Consider the following 23,293-nt stretch of genomic DNA (forward strand, 5'->3'; position numbering starts at 1 on the left):
GCTTGACACGCCTGCTGCCTGGCTCCAAGTTGTTTTTCTGACCTTTAGTACCCTTTTCTGGGGCCAGGAGGCCGGCTGTAGACACCCTGCGCTTTTTAGACCTTACTTGAAATGGCGTTAGGCTAAGCTAGTATGCTGGGGTCTTTCACTATATACATCATATTCCACATGAGCCAGCTCTTAACTGAGGCCGGTTCACTAAGCCATTTAGGAATATGTGGCAGAAATAACATCACTTGACATTTTTTTGCAAACCCCAGTTTTTCATTTATTAGTTCAATTTTATGGATTCACTAATCTAACCATTCATTAATTTAGTCTTGAATAAAATAAAACTTAAGAGATTCAATTCTTGTCACTGCTCATCATTGGTCATGGTCATGGACATCATGAACTTTGATATTCCAGTTTCAGCAGTCTTGTTAAAATTTTGAAGTAATTTCTGATGAGTTTGGAAGGAGACCTACATTCAAACCAATTGTAGGTACAGCTTTCAGCAGCCCTCTAAGACTGAATGGTGCCTTGAGGCTGGTAAAACTTTTGCCTTCCTTTATGAGGCCTCTACTCACCATCCCAGGAGTGGGATTTCATTCTAAAAATTGATGAGTCTGAACTTTGGACATTGGTAGAACATGCGTGAAGGGCATCAATTGACCCCTTCCTTGAGATCAGCTTCTGGACTCACTTCTTGTGGTCCCTGGTGACACACTAATATGAAGGAAGGACCGTGCATCACAGTTGCTTTAATCTACAACTTGAGACGTCACGTGAAAGGAGACGAAGGTGGAGGTAGAAGCATCTTCTTGAGACCTATAAAGGGAAAGCTATTTCCTCCTGCTAAAGCATGGCTACTTTCATAGAAGCATTTTTATTTCTTCTTTAGTTTTTTGTAATCTATTCTGATACAGTAATTTGGTCAAAGGAATGGAATCTGTGATCTATCTCTGGCCCTGGGTGGAGATATGATATTCTGAATCACCTAAAGCTCATGATAATGCCATTTAGCAGAGGCTTTGTCATAAAGAACCAGACATACCTTTATCTCTGCAAGATATACTGTTGTCCCTTCTTAAGAATCCATCTACATGGGTCCATTAAGTCACCTGGATGGGAAAGTACCCTTCAGGAAAACTGTATATTCCAGAAACTCTACAATAGAAAAGTGTAAGACTCGGTGTATGGATCTACACAATGGTTTTTATGCCATTGCTATTGACTCTCTGCACTGTGCTCTGTGTTTGTCCACAGGAACCTAGAAAAGGAGGAGACTCGGGCTTGATAAGTTGGTAACGCTACTCTCCCCATGGTCATCTGAATGTTGTACACAAACTAACATGGAGGGTTATGATGCTGGCTGTTCTTGACTTCAGTTTCCTGAACTTTGACAGTGGTGGAAGTCGATTTCCCCTCTATCTCTGGCTTTTCTTTGCTGGTGTCGTCCTCTAACGACAAAACATTGACTTTCTGACTCCACAAAGAAAGGAGATCTGTCTAGGTCATTGAAAGTCCAAGGTTGTATTTCTGCCACCCCTGCTCTCTGCTGGAAATCCTAACCCCACCTCAGGTTCCACATAACCATTGGGGAGCAGACTCCCCTTACACATGACAGTCCACTTGCAAACTGGGTTTCTCCTGGGTGAGCAAAGCAGAGAATAAGTGAATGTACATATACTTCTCAAAATGTTTCTCCTGCCAAAGTCTTCCTTTCTCCCACAATTATTGGGGATTAAAGGTTTTCCATAATTCACTAGTAGAAATTCTTGTACACACTGAAAGAATTTAGTTAAAGCTATCTATCTATAGCTAGTATGCTAGATTTTCAGTTTCTTAGGTACTTTCTCTTTTACTAAAAAAAAGAGTGTAGCAGCTAAAAACCAAAGTATATTAAAATAGTTGCATTTATATATTTGGAAGTCTGTTTTGTTTGTGGAAAATATCTTCTGAAAGGCCACATTGATCTTTCTTCCATTTTCCATGTCTAAAATGTATTCAACGCTAGGGTTGTGGAATTTGAAAATTCTTTGATTCTAATTAATCAGAACGTTTTCTTTCATTTAGGTCTGGAAACCCATAAAAAGTTATTAGCTGTCAGCGCTTTAATGCCAGTTTATTAGAGGCCCTGACTCGGTGCCTGCTGGTGCCTATTGTGCAGGCTGAAAGGTTAACAAGAGCAGGCTGCTACCAACCGCCTCGCCAGGTGTTTTCCCTGCAGTTAATGGACTTGAGCCAACAGAAATTATTACTCTAGAACAAGCTGCAGACTCCTTGATCTTCAGACAGAAACATTAGTAGGGAAAAAATAGAGCTGGGATTTGTTTTGTTTGGTCTTTTTTGCCATTGTCAAAGGTGGAACAATTAAAACAAACTACGGCTAATCTTCCACTTGTAAATGAAGGGCTGACAGCTCCAAAAGGAAAAAGGGAGAGAAATCTTTTAAAAGAATGTGCCTACATAACATGTCCCATTAAAATAACAATAGTCCCCGCAGTGAAACAATGTCTTGTAGAACTAAGAGGTCTTTAGAAGCAAGTGGTTAAAGGGTACATAAATATTAACCTGTCTAAGTTCTTTTAATTGCTGGGTCTATAAGTCTGAACAGTTGCCACAAAAACATCAAGCTCAACCAGATGGAAGTGAAGCCAGTCACCAGGGTGTTGCAGAGTGCGTGCTGTTGGGAAGGACTGAACGTGTTCCCCAAATCCAACATGGAGCAGATGGCAAAACAAAACAGGTAAGAATTGGCTTCACCTTCCAGATATTGGGGTTCCCTGACTACCCCCATTTATTTTAGGTACTTCCGAGCATCTGTAAAACTCAGACAACGGACAGAAGTGACGGAGCAAAGCTTGGAGAGCGTGTGGGATGTGAGAGTTCCCGGGCTGTCAGATGAAAAGGCAGGGCTTCTCTACCGTTGACATCCTTGAGGAAGCACTTAGCATTTCAGGCCTTTGAACTCCAATACTTCCCTGATGGAAATCCAATGAGAGGACATGCTTTCGTCGTCGTCGTATAAAATCCAAACTGAAGCAAATGGGAACGAGAGAGGAGGAGTGGGTGCGGGGTGGCCAGAAGAGAAGCGAACGCTGCTCTTGCCCACGTAAGCATTAAGGAGCTCACCCTGTGCCAATATCTTCATGTCCAAATGTCATTTTCTCTGAGTGGAAAATGGTGTTTCTGGAAGAAATGGCTTATGCAGGAGGAAAATCACTGGTGTGTTTAGAGGTTCTTATTCTGTCAGAGAGCGAAAAGCACTCAGGGATTAGTAGGAACAGCAACGGATGTGGAGGGACCAAAGAGAAGGATCCCACTGACAAAATGTGGGACAATTTTCACATTTAAGAAAAGGAACTAATAAAGTGCTGCCGTGAGAAAGAAGCGATTAAACACACAGAGGGTAGAGGTCGGGGGGAGTTCTTCCTAACAAAGAATACCAGCTTTTTAAATAGGCGCAAACGGGTCCCCACAGTCTGCCAGTTTCACACAGCACATTATCCCAGATCACAAAGAAACGCCGTGGTGTTTTCAGCACAGTAATCGCATCTGACCCAAGGGATCTAAGAAAGCACCGTCAACGGTGGAACGGTGGAACGAATGAATTCAGATTACGTTCTTCTAGGCAGGATGTGACTGTGACCGGAAGGCACAATACCAAGGCTGTATAACACTCCTGTAAAAAAAAAAAAAAAAAAAAAAAAAAAAAATTTGAACTCAAAACGAGGAACAAAGGAAAAACAAAAACAATTTTTTGGACATTTTGCCAAACAACTGCCCTATACTATGAAAACTGTCAAGCAAATATAAGGTTATAAAGTACACAAAAAAAGGAGACATCACAACTAAACAAAAATTGTAATAGAAGTTAGTAAAAATATTCTTTAATTGCCTCTCTAAAACATCTGAAAATAAGTTGCCTTTCTCTACCACCTGAATATTCAAGGTTGATGTTATTCGACTGTTTAGAAAAATTGTTCATTTTATAAATATGGAATATGGGCCAGTGAGATAACTTAGCAGGTGAAGTCACTTGATTTACAGCCAAGGCCACCAGAGTTCAATCTCTGAAACCCACATAATGATAAGAGGGGAGAACTGATTCCCCAAAAGTGTCCTCTGGCTTCCACACATGGGATGCACATGTGAGCTCACACACACACACACACACACACACACGCACGCACGCACGCACGCACGCACGCACACACACACCACACAATAATGATGATGATAATATAAAACAGATATTGAATAAGCACTCTCGTATTGCCATCAGACAGAAAAAAAGAAAAGAAAATATGTAGTATAATGTCAGTGCCACATCCAAAAACAATGAAGGGAAAAGCAGGACCCGGGGAAATGGGGAAAAAACAGTGGAAACTGGAAACCAGGAATGACAAGGCAGCATTTTTGACAGGTGGTCAGGGAATGCCCTTCCAGGGTGGTAATCCCTGAGCAGAATCGTTGAGCAGAGAATGGAGTATGTCAGGGAGTCCCACAAACATCATAGTCAACACTGAGCGATGGAGGTAGCAGCAAGCGCAAACACCCTGAGGAGGGAGTCTGTGTCTAGCACAATCTGCAGATGTCCTGCCTGCCTGAAATGCAGTGTTAGCCAGCTGCCTAGTGTGGTTCAACACACAAAGAAAAGAAGGCTCAGTTTGGCTCATGGTTTCGAGGCTCTCGTCTGTGATTGAGTAAGGAAGGTACATTTGTGGTAGGCCTGTGGTCTGAGGCCAGAGCATCATGGAAGGATCAGATAGTACAACTAAGCCATTGATCTCATGGCCAGAACACAAGAGAACATGGAAGAAATTATTAGGTCCCATGAGCCCCTGTGAAAGAACACCCCTGTGATCTAAGACATTCCACTTTGTCCTGTCTCTTACAGTGTCTTTTTTCCTTCAGTAGCAACAAGCTATCATCCTCATTTATCAGAGTTCCAGAGACTCTATTAACCAAGGGGTAAGAGCAATAATTACAAGCATTTCTCATGAACAAATTCTATAATCAAATGTTCTTTGAGAATCTAAAACAGTAGCTTTAGATTCCATAACTGTTGGGCAATCTATTTCTCTAGCATTACTGTCATTGTTGCATGTTAAGGCTCTACACTCTTTTCTGCATATGAGCTGTGAAGATTGTTTTAATCCATTTCCTTATATTTTGAAATGGTCTCATGTAGTACAAATTGCCTTCCAATTGGCTATGTACTAAGTTCTGAGATTTCAAACATATAAATCATAGCCAGTTTATGTGATGTTGTGGATCAAACCCAGTGACTTGTGCATGCTAGGCAAGCACTCTACCAACTAAGCTTCACTCTTAACCCCAACTGTGAGATTTTGAGTAAGCAGTTTATCCGTTGGGATATTTATCTCATCTGTGAAATAATAATGTGAGTAAATATTCTCTAATTTTCTGAAATGAAGTAAAATTAGGCTAATAAAGTATTTAGTGTCAAGCACTTAAAAATAATCCAGTGCTATGCTTTGGGTATTGAATTTCAATGACAATCCATGTAAAAGGCTTGGTTCCCAGAATGGTCCCTCTCTTTCTCCTCCACTGTATCATCTGACTGGTTACTCTGACACATCCTCTTGTCATGGTTACTGGGCCATGTATCTGAGCAAAGGACAGATAAATGAGGCCTATCATCTTGAAAACTGAACGTCTGAACTGGGAGTTAAATAATTTTTTATGAAGTTACCTGTAGTCAGTTCATTGTGCTGGTAGAACAAAGTGATTACATTCAATAAATGTTAGTTATTGCTACTGCTTGTAATTATTATCATTAGAATAAAGAAAACATGTCATTAATGAAAATGTTGCTTTTAGAAGCCTGCAGCAAAGTTTTAAATACTTGAATTATTCTGGAAAACGCAAAGGTTCATTATGTATGTGTTTGTCTTATAGCAAAAAAAAAAAAAATCGAAATGTTACAAATTGTAATACAATGGCTTGTTTTCATAGCTTTAAGCCACAGAAAGGAATATTTATTAACCTGGAGATAACCAGAAATATTCAGGAATGCCTAATTACTCCTCTCTTTGAGATTAATGTTGCATGAAGTTACTTTTCCTGCTCATTAGAGAGGAGGCTCACCTGTGAGCACAAACCAAAACCAGCCAACCAACCAGATGGACTGATAAAAGCTTTGAGAAAAAAATTTTTTAATCTTACCTTGATACCCTAAGAGTTTATTTTATAAATTTATCACAGTTTTGCTGGCAATAAAACCTCACACTGGAAATTTTCCCTACCTCTACTTCCTGCTGTAAGGTAGAGTGAGAATTTTTGGGGTGCATTTGGTCTACACTGGGTACACTGTTTCATTCTGCTTAGTGAACTGTGTCAATCTGTCTCCCTGAAACCCCTATACCTGTCTCTGAAGTGCTTGCGTTTTCAGAGAATTCTTCAATGTTAACAAATAAAGGAGGAAACTTGGTCCCATTCCTTCAGCCCCTGTGCAGAGTGACCATTGGGTCTTCTGTAAGCACAGTTATCTCACCGTCATCTAAGACCAGGCTTCAGTCTTGATTTTCTTATTTCTGTATAGCTGCTAGCTGTTGAATATTCTAATACACTAGTGTTAACACTGTTGGTCTACAGAGGAACAGGGTGGTAGTGTGGTGGGTTTCACTGGCTTGGGTAGGGTATGTTGTATTCTGCTGTTTCAGCTGTCTTGCAAAAGCTTTTCTGTAAAAGATGTGTGATGCGGTAGCGTCATAAGAAGAGTAGAATAAATGGCTTCTAGGCAACATTCTCCATTCCCCAGCCTCTCAACCATCTCCCAATAGGTGAGGGTCATTAAAAAAAAAAAAAAACCTGACTGAAGTAAATGGTTTTTGAACATGCAACGATGAAAAAGTAATTGAAAATCAAACTCATAAAGAAGTACTCACCCGTGTCCCACTGAACAACTTCACTGCAGCCTGGGTTCTGAACACACAAAAAGGATCCACTGATGGACCTGCCATGATGCTAACAATGTTGCTCAAGATACCTCAGCCCAGACATGAGACTCTGGTACATTGTGAATTGCAGCGTTTCTATAGCAGGTACTAGGTTTTCTGCTCTCGTGGAAATATCTCTCTGCCCGATTGACCTCACACTGGTGACACCATGTCTTCCTGGCCATCAGGCACTATAGCCCCTCTGAAACCAGGAGGCACGATAAACCTTTTCTTTGCAAAGTTGCTTTTTGTCAGGGAATTCTATCACAGCTACGTAACTACGCAGGTGCTGGGGATCAAACTCAGGTCTTCGGGCTCACATGGCAAGCGCTTTACCAGCTGAGCTACCTTCCCGGCTGTATATTTAACCCCTTAAACATTGAGTTCATTTATTTGAGGGGTATGTTATGTGTGCCTGCATGTATGTATGTACACCACATTCTTACATGGCCATTCAAAGCCTGAAAGAGGACATCGTGAATTAAAGTGCTAGGAACGGAAATCCAGTGTTCTGCAAGAGCAGCAAATGATTATCATGACTGAACCACCTTCTCAGGCCTCCTCAAGATCTAATTATTCATGCTTAAAAGAAGAACACATGCTTGCTGTTAGTATGTCAATTTGCTTCTGTGATTAATAAATACTACAATAATCTATATTGGAAAGACTCATTTTAAAATAAAATTTTTTGGATCTTTTTTTTAATTATTCTATGAGTCTTTTGCATGACATATATTGATCCCATTTATGTCTCTGTCCCTTCAATTCTGCCCTTCTTCCCCTGCAATCCCCCAAACACAATAAAATTTAAGAGATTAAAAATTAAAAAGGGGGAAAAATTAAAAATCTCACTATGGAAGCTGCAGTGTGAAACAGTAACTCACACCATAGACCCCCTTTGTCTTTAATCTTTACTTGTAAGTCCTGGTTGCAAAGAGCCATTGGTCTGGTTTGAGGCCTCTGGTTTCTACTACACTATTGATGCTGGGTTCTCACTAGGACTCTTTCTGGGTATCCTGTTGTTGCCCTGTGTTGTGGAGATCCTGCAACTTTGGGTCTGCAGGTCAGCTTCCTTCACATCCTCCAGCAGGTCATAAATGGGGTAGACGTTGGGGTGGGCCAAGTCATAACCCTGAGTCTGGGTCTGAGCAGCTGTAGGGTTACTCCATCAGATAAGAAATGGGGACAGCTCTCCAATGTTTGCAACTTCCAGCCTGACTCACCCACATCTGCGCTAATAGGGTTGGTTTTCCTGCTCTTATGACCATAGGACCAGCTCTCCCACCTGCCCCAGGCATTGATGGGCAGGGGCGGGAAGGGAAGGACAACTCTCCCCCACCCATGCTGCCACAAGGCAGATGAGTAATGGAGACAGCTTTCCTGTGGGAGCCCACAGAGGTTTCCTAGTGAGAAATTACTCAGGGTCAGAGAATCTGAGCTTGCTTTACCCAGCAAGGCTGCATAATGGGATGATTTTATCATGGGTGTGGTTACCTGATGTTTGGAAGGGTCTACAGTTGGCTGTACAGTGTGCTTTGATCTTGCAAGGGAGAGGACTTTTGCTCCTCCCTTTGGCATATTATAAAAAGTCCTGTTCAATCAAGGATGAGTTGGGTATTGATCTAGGCCCTCCCAAAGCTATCCTATGTTTCTGTCTTTCTTCTCATCAGTTAGGTCTCTCTCTCATTTCTTAATTCCTCTCTCCTCCACCTAAGAACCCTTCGAAAGGTGAGAGCCAGACTCCCACAGTCTCGGATACTCACAACTGTGGTGCTGGCTCACCCACACCTGCACTAACAGGGTTGGCTCTACTATGCTGCCCTGGTGAGGTGCAGCGCCTGTTCTCCCAAGTGTTGCAACTGGTGGGGGTCAGGGACAGCTCTCCCACTCTTATGACCACAGGGCCATCTCTCCCACCTGCCTCAGGCATTGATGGGCTGGTGGGAGGGGTAGTGGAGGTCTGCTCTCCCCCACCCATGATGCCGCAAGACAGATGAGTAATGAGGACAGCTTTTCCTTGCTCATGACTTCAGGGATTGCTTACCCACACCTCCACCAACAGGGTCGGCTCTATTTGTGTTGCCCAGATAAGGTGTAGGGCCTGCTCTCCAGCTTTTGTGACCTCAGGACCAACTCTCTCACTTGCCTCAGGTGTTGGTGGGTAGGAGGAGGTCATCTTTCCCTGCCCATGCTGCCACAGGACAGATGAGAAATGGGGGGCGGCTCTCCCATGCTCACAACTTAGGGGCTGGTTCACCCACACACCTCCATTAACAGGATTGGCTCTATTGTGTTGCCCTGGAGAGGTGCGGGACATGCTCACTGGAATATTGCAGTTTGGGGGGGGGGGCAGGGACAGCTTCCTACTCTTGTTACCTCAAGGTCGACTCTCCCACCTGCCTTAGGCGTTAATGCAGGATGGGCATCTCTCTCCAGCCTGCGCTGCCATGTGCCAGATGAGGAGTGGGGCAAGGTCTTCCATGTGCATGTTTTCAGGGTTGGCTTACCTGTGCTCTCATCAACAGGGCCATCTCTGCCTTGCTATTTAAAGTACAGGGGTTGCTTTCCCATGTGTTGCCACTGCTAAAGGGGTCAGCAGCTCCCTCACCATCTCAGCCTACTCCCTTCCTTTCTCCTCTCTTTACATATGCCTCTGTCCACAGACTTGAACAATCCTCATTCCCTCTCTCTCTCTCTCTCTCTCTCTCTCTCTCTCCCATAAAACATCATACCACACCACACCACACCATACCATACCATACCATACCATACCATACCATACCATACCTCTACTCCCTCTAATAGTGCCCATCTGCATGGTGCTTCAAGGTGCCATGTGTTGCCCATGTTTTCTCCTTGGATCCCAGGGTGGACAGCCCCAGGGCTATGTGTGGGTCCCCTTGTCTCACTCAGATTGCCATGACACCAGGCTGTGCTGTGGATGGTCTTACTGTATGCTGTCAATATATGTTGCTATGATTGGTAAATAAAGACGCTACTCTGGCCTGTGGCGAGTCAGGTTATAGCCAGGCAGGAAATCCAAGGAGAGAGACAGGAAAGAGAAAGGCAGAGTCTGGAGAGATACCAGCTTGCTACCCATGGAGCAATATGCCAGCAGACTGGTAAAGCCACAGAACACGTGGCAAAAACATAGATTCATAGAAATGGGTTAATTTAAGATATAAGAGCTAGCCGGGCGGTGGTGGCGCACGCCTTTAATCCCAGCACTCGGGAGGCAGAGGCAGGCGGATCTTTGTGAGTTCGAGGCCAGCCTGGGCTACCAAGTGAGTTCCAGGAAAGGCGCAAATCTACACAGAGAAACCCTGTCTCGAAAAACCAAAAAAAAAAAAAAAAAAAAAAAAAAAGATATAAGAGCTAGCTAGCAAGAAGCCTGCCATAGGCCATACAGTTTGTAAATAATATTAAGCCTCTGAGTGATTATTTTATAAGTGGCCACAGGACCACAGAGCCAAGTGGGACTGGAGAAAACTTTCGACTATAGGTTTGGGCCATGCTTCCTCATCACAAAGAGATCATTATAGCACCAATTACTCTGACTGGTGCATTTGGCTGAATTTTGCTTACCCCTGGCTGCATGGCATGAGGTGGGTGCTTTGCTTGAGTCCAGTGAGCAGAGTTAGGATCCTAGGTTCTAAAATAAAATTCCTTGTGATTGTTTATAAGTAAATGTTTGGTTTTTATACTTACCTTAAATGCCTACATATGTAGAGTTGTATAATTCTTTTTTATCATGGATAAAGCTTAAGAAGCCCGGGTCTATTTACCTGTCTGTGACTTGAGAAGCATTCCTGATCACCAACAATGTGGAGGACCCAGGTCAGACAGCCCTGAACTTACAGACATTTACTTTCCATTGCCTGGGACTCTGTCCTGACTTTCCAAGCAGGGATACAGGGAAGCAGCCAAATGTCCTTGCAAGGTTGATATATTCCACATACTTCTAGAATCATCGCATTAGGTAGGATGTTGTACAAAACTGTCCTAACATATAGTTACAAACTGGAACCTGTTTTACAGGATGCAACAGATGGTTTGAAGTTAGACCAAATGTAGATCCCAAACTCAGCCTTCACTTTTTTAGCTAAGCAAATTTGGCGAGGTAGTGAACTTGTCAGACTCCATTTGCTCACTTCCAGAACAGAGACAAGAATGAGCCAGAGTTGTTGTGATAAGATGATGAACATTTTAAAACCGTTATATTTTTGTAGTGTTTGAAACTTAGTAACATTCATGCACTGACAGCTACTAGTATACAGCATTCTGCACTTTTTTATGTCCCAATTACAAACCATCAACATTCAAAGCAATGAAATCTTAGCTCAAATTATATACAAAATATTTGCAAAACTTCACTTTTCTGGATCTCAGACAATCACTTTATCAAACGGTACCTTGAAAAATAAATGAAATAATGATCATAATGCTGTACCCAACATATAGAATGTAATGTAATCATCACACTGTACATGGTCTTTGCTTCACTGTTTTTATTCATCTGTATCCCAACTCCTGTTTCAGTGTGGCTCATATTTTATATAACTCAGTACTACTGTTGCATATTTAATATAAATCAGTACTACTGTTGACTAAGCAAAGATCCATTTGCAGCTGGCATGTCTGTGGTCCTAGTGCCCAAGAGGTTGGGGCAGCAGAGGCCAGCTTGGCCTACATGGCAACACAGTGTCTCAAAAACAAATAAATAAACCTATTTATAACTCTACACTAAATATCTATTTGGACAACATGGTCCCTCTAGTTCTAGCAAATGAGACTGATAAAAAGCATGCCACAGTTTTCTGGGAAAGCTTGTGTTCTTCCTGCTAAAGGGAACAGAGAAGTCCAATTCTTTCCCATAACTGAAGCCATGTTTGGGCAATGTGGAGAAACCATCTGGAGACTATGAGAGAAGGTTTCAGAGGCAGCAACCTTGACACACAGAAACAGTGTAGTCAATACTACTTACTCATTATTTCTTGTTAGTCAAGAAACTAGCTGTTTTGTTTGGAACAGTGAATGTGCATTGAGTTTTCTATGAATCTTTGTGGAAATGTCTCCATTTTACAAATAAGAAAACTAAGGGATAAAGAGCCATGCTAATAAGGAGATAAAGCCACATAATATGCATCCTGTCTTCTATTCTGTGGGCCTCATTATCCTTAATAATTAAATGAGACACTTAGGTTCTACCTTCTAAGTTTCTTTCCTTCTTTAGTTTTATACTTCTTTTGGCATATGAACCTGACTGCTCACCCTGGTTCTTCTATTTACATGAAATTACAGTTCTCTCAAAGCACCATAAATGGGAGTCAGTTTAGCATGTACTGTGGACTGAGAGGATGTTATAGGACGTTCAATTATGTCTTAGCTATTGTTACCATGGGAACATAAATTAGCCTTCTCAAACCTAGTATCCTCATCTGTGAAAGTATATACCAACTGTGTGGATACATGGTAATGATCTGAGTAGTCTACATGAAGTCATTACCACATAAGAGCCCAGGATATAATTTTCATCAAATGCCATACTTCTCTCTTTCCGTTGTTTTCACTGTCATATTTAACTCTAAAAACTGATGAATATTTTCCTATAAACTACAATCTAGTATCCTGATAAGATTAGCATTAATACATTTGTTCTGTTTTATTCATCTCTATTCATAATATCAGTATATACCATTTTTCTTAGTGTATATATTCTCTCATCCCAAAACCCCCCAAAAAATCTAAAAATCTACTTTTATTTACTAGAAAAAATAGCCAATATAACACATGAAAAGCAAGTTTTGTTTAATTTCTAATCCTTTATTTGGTCATTATAGTCATGTGATTGTGTGGTAACAAAAGAGTTTCACATCAATGATACCATTAAAATATGAAATCCATCCAATTATCAGATTCCCAATAAGACATATCACAAAGTACTTAAAGAATTTACTAAAGCAGTAAATATAATTTATGAGTTCCTGAAGGACATAGTAATAACCCATCACTTTTTTTCAGAAATAGAAAGGACCACTTTACAGTAACTAGCCAACTATTTGCCAACCATCCATGGCCCTCTTCAGAGACTATCAACAACAAACGTAATCTTTCCTGCGTCCACAGCCCTCTCTCAACTTCAGTTTAATTTCTGTACAAAATAGATATACCTATATGTGTGCGTGTATGCATTGTGTATGAATGTGTGTGTGTGTGTGTGTGTGTGTGTGTGTGTGTGTGTGTGTGTGTGTATTGCTCACTTTGAGCACTACTGTGAAAGAATACCTAACAGAAACACTTTGAGGGAGGAGAGATTTATCTGGGTTTGCAACTTAGATGGTACAATGCATCATGGCGAGGAAGACCTGGTGGCCACAGTGGCTCCATCTGTGGTGAGAGGGGCTTACAAGATGATGTGTTAACTCCATGACACATCAGGAAGCAGAGAGAACAAAGCCAAAACCAAGACTGCTCTATAACTTCAAAGGTTCACGTGCAATGAATGACCTACCTCAGCCAGCCAGGTGCTATTTCCATAAGGTTTCACAATCTCCTCAAACATTAACACTATCTGGGGACCAAGAATTCAAATGCATAAACCTGTGGGGGACATTTCATATTAAAACCATGATGATATGTTCCTAGTCATATACATATAAATAGGCTTGCGTTGAAGACAGTTCAAAGAAAATAGCAAACAAACAATTTTTAATTACTATGACTGAAAGAACAATCAAATTCTTCAAATCAACAGTTAAAAAATAATGGTTTTTATTTCCAAGAATTGGATTCTTTTTATATTGGATGAAAGTAGCTAATCTAAGGAAGTCAGAATATTGAAAATGGGATTTGTTCTCTAGTTTTCCAATCTCTTGTTAAGAGAAGTGCCTGGCTACTCCTGAAGTTCTGAGAACCTGGAGTAAGTATCTCATTAACAACAGTGAGTGAAATAACAACACAACCATGAATTCCAGCCCACAGAGTCTAGAAGCCACAGCTTTACGAAATAACAATCCTTCACAAAGGCAATTTAGAGCCTTATTGAGTTTCTCTGGCCATACAGACAGATACAGTTAGAGGAGTATCTGGGAATTTTGTAGTAGTAAGTGGCTTGAATATTGTTTTTGCTCTCTCTCGGCCTATCAGTTACTTCCTCTGCAGACCAAAAACATTTTACCATTTCCATCGTTTTTATGACAAGCTTAGAATTAATCAGTCAAATTGATTAAATTATTCTTAAAAGCTTGATACAAGATATTAAATTCTATAATCTCCATGGATAAATATCATTCATGTCTAATCAATTCTTTTCATCCCTCCTGATCTAACAACCACAGAGACCACTCCTGCACATGCTCCTGATTCTTGCTAATACAAACTGAGGTAATCCTGTGACCGTTGGATCATCATTAAAATCCATCCAGAGAAGGAAGCATATGTATTCATATTTGCTACACATTATTAGCTCACTTTTATTGTGAGCATGGCTCTCATGGACAGTCATAAATGCAAACAACTTTGGCACTTCTTTGTGAGACAACCCACTCTGGTAGTGGTCAGATGTTTCATTTGAGGAGAGTAGATAGGATTAGAGGACAACCTCAGGTAGGGCTAGAAGATAAGATTCTGTATCCCCATGGGATTAAGCTGTGACTTGGTACTGCTATGCTGCAGTGCTTAGGTCCTGGGCTTGGATTCAGCCACTTGGTTTTCTGTCACTTCAAGAAAGGATAAGCTCCATTAAAAAATGTTCCTCATTGTAGCTGGAGGGCTTCTCTCCAGGTTCCCCAAGCCCCGCAGTCCCACAATCCACTTATAAAATAATCACTCAGACGCTTATATCACTTATAAACTGTATGGCCGTGGCAGGCTTCTTGCTAACTGTTCTTTTATCTTAAATTAACCCATTTTTATAAATCTATACCTTGCCACGTGGCTGGTGGCTTCTCAGCGTCTTTACATGCTCTTCTCCTGGCGGTGGCTGCAGTGTCTCTCCCCTCAGCCTTCCGCTTCCCAGAATTCTCCTCTCTCCTTGTCCCACCTACTTCCTGCCTGGCCACTTGCCAACCAGTGTTTTATTTATATATAGAGCAATATCCACAGCACTTCCCCTTTTCTTCTTTTTTTAAAAAGGAAGGTTTTAACTTTAACATGGTAAAATTACATATAACAAGACAATTACCGAGCAAGAATTATAGTTACAATATTAAAGAAGATGTCCTATCTATCTTATATTTGTGAGTTTAAGGTTTTATATCTAACTTATCTTTTATCATAACTGAGGAAATTACAACTATCTAGTTTTCAACCACATCAAAGACCTGAGAAGGAACATAATGGTCCCTGAGAAATGGTAGATGGATGCAAGCAACTTTCGGGAATCTTGCAAGAGTAGACCAAGACAGCTGGCAGCCTGGACAGTCACCTAATGTTTCTCAGCATTGTTGGTGCATTCTATAGGCCTAGAGTATCTGACAGACCATTTTCAGAAGCAGGATTTCTGAAAGACCATCTTACCCTGTCTTGGCAGAGTACAGTGGTCGCTTTCCTTGTGTCCCGCTTGTCCAGAAAGGAGAGCATTGCATTTGTACTGTCAGCCATCAAGGCAAGGGCAGTTCTTTGCCCAGTAGGCCATTTTGTGCCAAAAGACAAACTTCCAAATGGAAATGTCTTAGAAGCCCAACATTCTCTCGGGATCAATTGGTGCAGCCAGGAGCAATTGTGTCTCACGTCAACAGAATTCTAAGTTATTTAAATGCCATATTCTCCAGGTCTATGAAGTGTTTGAAGATTACCTATCTATCTGAAATATATCTATGTATACCTAGAAGACTTAACTAACATGGCTACAAATATGATTATCATAGATGACTAATTATTAATCTATTTTTAATTATCCATTACAATTTTAAATGAGTTACATAAACATAATACCTCAAACAAGAATAGAAACATATATATAGTATAACAAAATTAACTTAAAGTTTGTATCAATAAACTAAAATTTATACCAATGTAAAACATTTTAAACATGAACTAAAATCTGTACCAATGTAAGACATTTCAAACAAGTTTTCTTTAAAAGCAGGTTCATTAATCTACCCTTTTATCTCATCATCTCCACATTCTCCTATATATCTATATCATATCCCCTTTTCTTTTTTAGAAAGAGATCACATTTATAATCAACCTGTTTTAAATAAAAATATTGGTTTTTCTCTGTCCCACACCAGAGGGCTCTTCTGATTTGGGACACAAGAATCTCTTAACCAATTTTTTTTTTTTAAGCAATATGTCTGGGTTTAGAGGGGGAGTGAGCCAATTCCACCTCTAAAGCCAGCTTGGTATATTTGGGAATTTGGGCGTAGCATCTCTTACTACTTCCTGCTGGAGGGGGGCGCTGTATCTTATGGGGATGCAAAGAAAATTTTTAGGCCTATGGGGTAGTCCGTGAGGCTGTATTGTGTGAACCAGTTGCCTTGAAACCGCTCTGGATGTTGGATCATCTGGGCCATGGTGTCACCGGAGGCCTTTCAGGGGGTCTTGGCTGGTGAAACCTGATGTATCTTAATCTGGAACAAATCCACAGCCTCTGGCTTTCTGTGGAAACAAAAGCAGAATCTCTTTTCCAAAGCAACATATCCTTAAATCCAAATTTTGAAGTGAAGGTACCTTTAAAATATACATTTTGGCATAACTCAACAGCTTTTGTAATCAAATGTTTTTTTTCAGTTACAAATATCAAAGAGAACATAATCCAGATTCTCTGTGTGGTAGCCATCTTTACGTGGCTTATGTTTTATATTACCTCGAGCCTATTGCTTTAAACTGCATCCTTCTGAGCCTGAAACAGCGCTGTGGCTGCTTGCTCCGCCCAGTTCAGCTTCCCAACATGGCAGTGGTACGTTTTCCGCCAGCTCTGGGAGTCATCAAGTCTCAGAAATAGTGGGTCTAAGCTTTTATCAAAGCAGCGTGTAGCCCAGAAACCTTTTTTTTTTTTTTTTTTAAATACTAGTAAAGACTAAATCTACCGCATAGCATAATGTGCCCCTGGCAGATGCCTCATTCCCGCCATAGTGCCGGTCAAACACACCCGCCAGGAACCCGCCAGTGTTCAAACCTGCGTCTTGCGCTGTCTAGCTGCCCGTATGAGACAAGAAGCAGGAACCTGTTTTTGGCTCTGTTTAGAATTGGTTATTAAATATTCTCAGGTTTAAGGTGGAAACTCGAGCCGTTGGGCGCCATTTGTAGCTGGAGGGCTTCTCTCCAGGTTCCCCAAGCCCCGCAGTCCCACAATCCACTTATAAAATAATCACTCAGACGCTTATATCACTTATAAACTGTATGGCCGTGGCAGGCTTCTTGCTAACTGTTCTTTTATCTTAAATTAACCCATTTTTATAAATCTATACCTTGCCACGTGGCTGGTGGCTTCTCAGCGTCTTTACATGCTCTTCTCCTGGCGGTGGCTGCAGTGTCTCTCCCCTCAGCCTTCCGCTTCCCAGAATTCTCCTCTCTCCTTGTCCCACCTACTTCCTGCCTGGCCACTTGCCAACCAGTGTTTTATTTATATATAGAGCAATATCCACAGCACCTCATTTTATGAATGTTGGATTTCCATAACCTTGTATTTGTCCCTTTTAAGATATCCAGAGTTATCAGAAAGGGCCAGCTGATGTGCAATCATTAGAATTGTTACTGTTAACACAGGTTCAAAGGCATAGCACACTACTTCTACATTTCTTGTCTTCTGATGAACCACACATAAGCCTAGGCCATACAAGAAAAATGTGAGTAATAATTATAACTCTCTAAGTTACATGTCACTAATGTCCTATTTCCCCATATAAACTTTATCTGCATTTTCCTCAAACGTGTTGAAGTATCCAATTAATGAACTTATTTTCTGATCTACCCCTCCTACCAGGTACTTTATCAGCCAGGTTCCTAGCAGGAAAATGATTTTACATAGAATATGGTGAACTCATGAAAATTTGGTGGAAGGCTATGTAAGAAGGCTTGGGGTATGATACAAAGGATGAAGGAATATATAATAACTATAATACCACTAACACTTGGGAAACATTATCTCTTCTTTCCCTATAGGAGTAGGGAAAGAGCAGCCAGATAAACATGGAGCTTGGAACTGTTACCTTAGAAGAAGATGTAGCACTGCTCCACTTTCTTTTCTATTGCAGTGATAAAATATCCTGACCAAAATGCGACATAAGGAAGAAAGCATTTGTATAGCTTACAATTTCAGATTTCCATCCATCTTTGAAGAAAGTCAAAGGCAGAAGTAAATCAACACACCCATGATGCCTCCGTTTTCCTAGTTATCTTTCTCCTATCTTATGTAGTCCAGGATTCCTGTACAGGGAATAGTTCGGCCCTCAGTGGGCTGGATCTTCCTACACCAATTAAAATTCAAGACAGAACCCCACAGACATACCAACAGGCCAAACTTGAACTATATAACTCTTAAGTTGAGATTCTCTTCTCATAGGATTCTAGGTTGGGGAAAGTTGCCATGTGAAACCAACAAGGACAGCAATCAATCCTAGGGAGAGGTAAGTGTATAGGTACCTTTGACTCTTTCTCCAGTTATCTGAATGTTAATAAAGCAGAGGAAAATGATCTTCCACTACACCTGATCTTACCAGAAAAGGTATTTCAGCTAGGGCCCTAAGTCAAAAATTGGAATTCAGATTTCATTCTAAGCATTCTGTGAACCCATTTAAAAATTTTAAGTTAAAAAAAAATAATATGGGAGCTAGTGGGATGGCTCCGCAGATAAGGGCACATGATGACAAGCCTGACAGCCTGAGTTCCATCCTGAGGTGCCACATGTTGGATGGAGAGCATCAAATCCCTCAGGTTTTCCTCTAACATCCACTAGCAATCTGTGGCACACTGTACACACACACACACACACACACACACACACACACACACACACACACACAAATTAAACAATGAATATTAAGTCCAGTGTGTGTGTGTGTGTGTGTGTGTGTGTGTGTGTGTGTGTGTGTGTGCACACGCGCACACACACATGCACAGGTGCCCATGGAGGCCAAAGATGTAGAATCCTCTGGAGCTGGTGCTCTACACAATTGAGAGCCACCACCTAACATGGGTGCAGGAATGACATTCCAGTCCTCTGCAACAGTATGTGCTCTTAACCACTCCGTCATCTCCCTAGCAACTAAATATTTTTAAAAGAAATAATATGGGATTGAAATGTATATTTAAATATATTTTTCTAAATATTCTGTATGGAAAATAGATTACAAAGGGTCGAGAGAATACAGAAAGATGAATTTAGGGGTTATTTTCAGTTATATAGCTAAGACATGGAAGAATTATAATAAAAAGGTGGCAGTTCTGATGAATTTAAAGGGTGTGACTTGAGGCATACTGTGGAGGTAGATGCAGGAAGATTTAATAGCAGGTATAATACTGAAAGTAGGGGGAAATAAGATGTTATATATGAATCTGAGGTTTATAAACTTGCTAACAGATTACATTGTGTTATAATTTACTAGGACCTGTTCAGTATAAGATGAGAATTAAGTTTGAGAAAAGTCCCTGAAGAAAGAAGGGGGAAAAAATGTAATGTGTAAAAAGTCACATAGCCGCATGATTTTCTAGGAACAAAGCACATTTTATGATCGTCTATTTCAGCATTTTAGACTCTAACCACAAATAGAAAAGTCAGCTTTATGGCTAGATTCTGTCACTGGCAAATGGGAGCTTTCAGCGATGTCTGCTCACCTCTTCCAAATAGATGGTATTAGTAACCAAAGGCAATAAAGTATTTGTGACAACTGAATTGAATATTGATTTTGTTCTATTTTTTCCTCTGGATAACTTTTTAAGAAATGTTCAGAAGAAGCTAGGTTCCACGCATAATCAACTGAAAATAACAACCAAATCAATTAATTGTTATCTAATCACGTTCCAATATTTCTTGTTTCTGCCTTTGTTTGGAATTAGTTTATATATCCTGCATCAGTCAAAATTTTATTAACTGTTTCTGATATCATATACTCCCAGAAAATCTGAGAAATAGACATCTTCTCAAGATATCTGGATATTTTAAATTAGTTTTCCTAATAGGTGGCTAATCATACATTTATGTGAGAATATAGAGATTTTTCCCTCTTCCATGATAATCACACTGTAACATCAGACAATGATAATGCACACACACATAATAGTCCACTAGGATTTCTATACTGGTTCTCTTCTTAATTTTGACAAGTGCTTTCCCAGGACCTCTGCTAGATGATCTTAATAATTGTGATACCAAATGAAATAGATCTTCCTTCAAATTGTTGATGGTATTCTTCAATGTTACTGAGAAATAGCGAGTAGGGATGGCTGTAGGAGGATACTTGTGGACCCTGGCGAGTAGGGATTGCTGTAGGAAGATACATGTGGACCCTGGCGAGTAAGGATTGCTGTAGGAGGATACTTGTGGACCCCAGCCAGGGAAGCAGATAGGATAAACTGCACATCTTCACCTCTCCCTCTTCTCCAAATCCAATCCCCTAGTCTTGTCACCATCCAGTAACAGAATGTCTGCTGCATCCTTGCCTTCCACTCTGCCCCATCTCTGACCACTGAGACCTATCTCCTCCAAACTTCACTTCCTCCACCCATCCCATGATCCCAACTCCCGACATAAGCATGCATGCCCTGTGAACCCATTGGCCACTCCAACCAGTGAAATAGGTAGGCTAACCGCAGATCCTAACCTTTCCCTCCACTTTTCCAAATCTAATCTCCCAGTCTCCTCCTCAACTCTGTAGCACACCACCTGCTGTGGTCTCCACACCTCTCTACCCCCATCTCCAGTGGATCACACGGATCTTCTCCTCTAGCCTTCTCTCCATGCATCTTGTTATCACAGCTCTCAACTCTAGTAGGCATTCCCTGGGAATCTGCCAGCCAAGCCTGCCAGAGAAGCAAACAGGCCAGTGAAGCAGGAAGGTGAACCTCAGGTATTCACTATCACTCCTCTCCTCCAAATGTAATACCCTGTCTCATTCCTTGCTCTGTATCCAACTACCTGTTTTGGCCTCATTACACTGTCTGCACCATTCCCAAAGGACTGAGCAGATCCTGGCACAACACCATGCTTTCCCTCCTCCCCACCCCAGTAGATCCCATCACTGTCCCTTTCCAAGCCCATCTCTATTCCTGTCTGCTCCCCATAACTAAAAACAATGTTACCAGAAACTGCCAGTGGCCACACCTACCAGGATTCCAGAAGAATTCCCTACCAAGCAAAACACAACCAATAAACCTTTCTAAGAACCAGAGAGGGCAACAGAAACCAAGAAACAGGACACCCACCTAACAAAGACCAACTATCAGCACCTAGAGTTACAATCTTCCCAAACTCAGATGCCTAGATGACACCATAATAACACAACCAATAACAGCCAGGACAATATGTCTCCACTAGAGCCCAGCAACTCTACCAATAGATCCTGAGAACTACAGCATAGATGAAACACAAGAACCATAGCCTTTATGAATATGATAGAGGTCCCCAAAGAGGACATGAGTAAACCCCTTAAAGAAATCTATGAAAACACAGACAGTGAAAGGAAATGAATAAAACAGTTCAAGTTCAGAAAATGGAAATAGAATCAAAAACAAAAACCCAAACTGAGGGAAATCTGGGAATGACAAATTTAGGAACTCGAACAGGAATCTCAGAGGCAAACTTTAACAGAATACAAGAGATGAAAGAGAGAATCTCAGGTATTTAAGACACGTTAGAAGAAATGGATACCTCAGTCAAAGAAACTGTTAAATCTTAAAAAAAAAAAAAATAGGCACAAAATATCCAGGAAATCTGGGACAATATGAAATGACAAAACTTAAGAATAATAGAAATAGAGGAAGAAGAAACAAACCCAGGTCAAAGGAACAGAAAATATCTTCAACAAATTCGTGAAAAAAATTTCCCCAACATAAGAAGGATATGCCTATCAAGGTACAAGAAATGTACAGAACACCAGACAGACTAGACTAGAAATGAAATTCCACTTGGCATATAAAAATCAAAAACACTCAATGTACAGTTGAGGCCAGGTAGTGGTGGTGCACGCCTTTAATCCCAGCACTTGGGAGGCAGAGCCAGGCAGATCTCTGTGAGTTCGAGGGCCAGCCTGGTCTACAGAATAAGATCCAGGACAGGCATCAAAACTACACAGAGAAGCTCTATCCTGAAAACAAAATTAAAAATACTCAATATACAGTTGATAAATATTTACAGCAAAGAATCTGGCTATAAAATTAACTCATAAAAACAGTAGCCTGCTGGGCGGTGGTGGCGCACGCCTTTAATCCCAGCACTCGGGAGGCAGAGCCAGGAGGATCTCTGTGAGTTCGAGGCCAGCCTGGGCTACCAAGTGAGTTCCAGGAAAGGCACAAAGCTACACAGAGAAACCCTGTCTCGAAAAAAAAACCAAAAAAAAACCAAAAAAAAAAAACAGTAGCCTTCCTATATTCAAATGACAGACTAAGAAAGAAATCAGGGAAACACCACCTTTCACAATAGCCTCAGATGATACAAAATATCTTGACGTCACCCTAACCAAACAAGTGCAAGAGCTGTATGATTAAAACAAACTAGATATTTACCCAAATGTGGTAGTTTGTATATAATTGGCCCCCATAGGCTCATAGGGAGTGGCACTACCGGGAGGTGTGGCCTTGTTGAAGTGGGCGTGGTCTTATTCGAGGAAATGTGTTCCTGTAAAGGCAGGCTTTGTGATCTCATACATGCTCAAGCCACACTCAGTATTTCAGACCACTTCCCATTGCCTGCAGGTCAAGATACAGGATCTCAGCTCTTACTCCAACACCGTGTCTGCCTGAACACCACCATGTGGCATCATGACGATAATGGGCTAAACTTCTGAAACTATAAGCCAGCCAATGAAGTATTTTCCTTTATAAGAGTTATCATGGTCATGGTGTCTCTTCACTGCAACAGAAACCCTAAGACAGAAGTTGATACCAGGATTGTGGGGTACTGCTGTGACAGACCTGACCATGTTTCTGGAAGGATTGCAGAAGGACTTTGAAAGTTTGGGCTAGAAAAGCCACTGAGTGTTGAAAGGTCAATGGGATGTTCTGTGGGAACTTGGAGATAAGAATGTTGAGAGCGGTGCAAAGGATGGAGGCCTGGCTTGTGAAGTTTCAGAGAGAAGCTTAACGACTCTATTAGAGCCATTTGCTATTTTGAAATCTTCTGGAAAGTGTTTCCTGAGAGCACAGAGAAGCTGTGTTCCAGAGGTGGCCACAGTTGTACCATGTGT

General features: G+C 41.1%; 1 long non-coding RNA gene across 1 annotated transcript; it reads right to left on the reverse strand.

The window, feature by feature from the left end:
* Nucleotides 1-2,425: 2,425 nt before the first annotated feature.
* On the reverse strand, nt 2,426-22,699 carry LOC143268141 (uncharacterized). The gene is made up of 4 exons (XR_013043789.1): nt 22,614-22,699; nt 13,462-13,550; nt 3,118-3,667; nt 2,426-3,021 (listed from the first exon to the last, which is right to left on the reverse strand). It is a non-coding gene; the product is annotated as an uncharacterized LOC143268141 (long non-coding RNA).
* Between the last annotated feature and the right edge of the window lie 594 nt (nt 22,700-23,293).

Source organism: Peromyscus maniculatus, chromosome 12, assembly GCF_049852395.1.
Source record: "Peromyscus maniculatus bairdii isolate BWxNUB_F1_BW_parent chromosome 12, HU_Pman_BW_mat_3.1, whole genome shotgun sequence".
Classification (NCBI taxonomy): Eukaryota; Metazoa; Chordata; class Mammalia; order Rodentia; family Cricetidae; genus Peromyscus; species Peromyscus maniculatus.